Here is a 2,834-nt window from a genome sequence, read left to right as displayed (position 1 = left end):
GTTAACAGCAAATAAACTGTGGTTGTTATTTTGCGTGATCTATTTGGAGGCAAAAAAACATATGATTTTCAACTGGAACAGGGCTTTACATAAGGATGCAGAAGAAAAATCTGGAACAATATGGGTGGAGAAAGTTATCGACCTTCTGATCCTTTGTTAGAGAGAACCAAAGGCAAGTGGCATTCTCAGGGCCAGCCAATCTGTGGTTAGAGTAGATACAGGACCAAGTAATTGCTTACTCGGTAAGCTTGTTGACCAGGAAAGCACAGACTCAAATGAAGTAGCAGAAGGAACCCAAGAAGAAGGTGTAGTGAGGACAGAACAATGTGAAGAGACAGCGTTTAACTTTAAGAGCCAAAAATATGTGACATCCCCTAGGATGACAGTCATGGGGTAGGGTAGCTAATCCCAAGTTTTCAAACAATATGTTGGTGTAAAGTTACTTTAATATAAATTTAATTCTGTGGGAGGTGGGGAAATTTCACCTGGCAGAGTGTGTCTGATTGGCTGGGGCCAAAGTTAGTACAGAATTGAATTTCTGGTAAATTGAAATGAGTTTCATTGTCCTGAGATCAGCGTAAGGACAGAGAGCAATTCTTCAGAAGCCTGGTATTGAGACCAACATGAATATTGGTTACACTGTGCTGTTGATTTGATAGTTCAAAAGTATTTGCTTGAATGAGTAAACAAATAATTGATGCTAATTTTTTAGCATCCATAAGAGAATTCAGGAAAAGTGTAAACAGAAAGTGGGTGTGGGCTAGAGAGGCCTAAAGAGGAGAGATCTCATGGAGAGTAGCCAAATGTGGTATTTTCCAGGACTTGTGTGGGGGAGCCAGCAAACCCGAGGCACTGATGCGTGGAGACAGTCATTGCTGTGTAGAAGATTGAGCTCAGACCTGTCTTGGGGCCTGGGTTGCAATTAGTTTCTATGAGATTCTAGCAAGTTTCAGAACAGTACAAAATTCAAGCCACAGGGACCTTTGAGTCCTTAAAGATGGTTAAATCATTTAACTCCATCCCAAACCATCCCTAAATATATGCTTAAGGCAAACTGAGGCCCAAGGAAGTAAAGTGATTGGCTTAAGTCAACAAAGAGGTAGATTCTGGTCTGGAGCCTATATCACGGCCTCATGCTGGCTCCCCCGGGGGTGGACAAGGACCCCATGAAAGCCTGGGTCTGTGGCAGTCTCAGAAGTTTTTTATTTTTTTATTTTTTTATTTTTTTATTTTTCTGAAGCTGGAAACGGGGAGAGACAGTCAGACAGACTCCCGAATGAGCCCGACCAGGATCCACCCGGTACGCCCACCAGGGGCGACGCTCTGCCCACCAGGGGGCGATGCTCTGCCCCTCTGGGGCGTCGCTCTGCCGCGACCAGAGCCACTCTAGCGCCTGGGGCAGAGGCCAAGGAGCCATCCCCAGCGCCCGGGCCATCTTTGCTCCAATGGAGCCTTGGCTGCGGGAGGGGAAGAGAGAGACAGAGAGGAAGGAGGGGGTGGGGGTGGAGAAGCAGATGGGCGCTTCTCCTATGTGCCCTGGCCAGGAATCAAACCCAGATCCCCCGCACGCCAGGCCGACGCTCTACCGCTGAGCCAACCGGCCAGGGCCCAGTCTCAGAAGTTTTCACAGTGCTTGCTAGCTTGTCTTCTTCTGAAATACTCTCTCCAAACTCTACCATCTGATAATACTCTTTTCCCTCTGGAACTTTTTAGGAATCTTCTGGTCACATTTGACAAGTAGAGCAGAACTCATGAGCTTTGAAAAAGTCTTTCATTAGCCAAATACAGGAAAATATCATTAATTTGAGTGAATCAGTGAAGGCCTATCAAAATAAGATATTTGAGCCAAATTAAGTCTTGACCCCAAAATCAGAAAAGCCCTCTTTAGTGTGGAGAAACATGAATAGTGATCTATTAAACTCCAGCACCAAGGTACTCTCAAGTAGTAAGATCACATTTCTTTTTTAAAATAATTTTCAAATTTTAAATTATAGTCGATATATACTATATTAGATGTATGACTTAATTATCAGACATTCATATAACTTACTAAGTGATCACTGCAATGAGTCTAGTAGCTGTCTTTCTCTGTCCTACTTATTTCATCTAGCATAATACACTCTGGTCCACCCACGTTGTTGTCGATGGCAAGATTTCATCCTTTTTTTTAATGACTAAACAATAGACTATTGTATATATGTACCACTTCTTTGTCTATTCATCTATCAATGGACATTAAGTTGCTTCCATATCTTGGCTACTATAAATAATGCTACAATGAAAGTAGGGGTGCATATATATTTTTGAATTAGTGTTTTGGGTTTCTTTGGGTAAATACCCAGATGTGAAGTAGCTGGGTCCTTTGTCTCTGTTATAGACTTGTTTTAAAGTCTCTTTTGTCTGATGTAGGTATTGATACCCCAGCCATGTTTTGTGGTTTCATTTGTATAAAATATCTTTTCCATCCCTTTACTTTCAACCTGTGTGTGTCTTTTGGTCTGAAGTGGGTCTCTTATAGGCAGTATATGTAACTATCTTCTTTTCTTATTCAGCTGCCCTATGTCTTTTGATTGGAGTATTTAGTCCATTTACACTTAAAGTAATTATTAATAGGTATGTAGTTACTGCAATTTTATTATTTATATTTTGAATCTTTTAATATTCTTCTTAAAGAAGTCCCTTTAACTTTTCTTGTAATACTGGTTTGGTGGTGTGAACTCCTTTAGTTTTTTCTTATCTGAGAAAAGACTCAAATTTCTTGATAAATAATAAATTAGTCTGACTTATTCAATATTTAACTAGAAGTATAACTTTTAATTTTTTAACTGTGCATA

Source organism: Saccopteryx bilineata, chromosome 6 (genome assembly GCF_036850765.1).
Source record: "Saccopteryx bilineata isolate mSacBil1 chromosome 6, mSacBil1_pri_phased_curated, whole genome shotgun sequence".
Lineage (NCBI taxonomy): Eukaryota > Metazoa > Chordata > Mammalia > Chiroptera > Emballonuridae > Saccopteryx > Saccopteryx bilineata.
The sequence above is the reverse complement of the archived record's forward strand: the minus strand, read 5'-3'. Positions refer to the sequence as shown.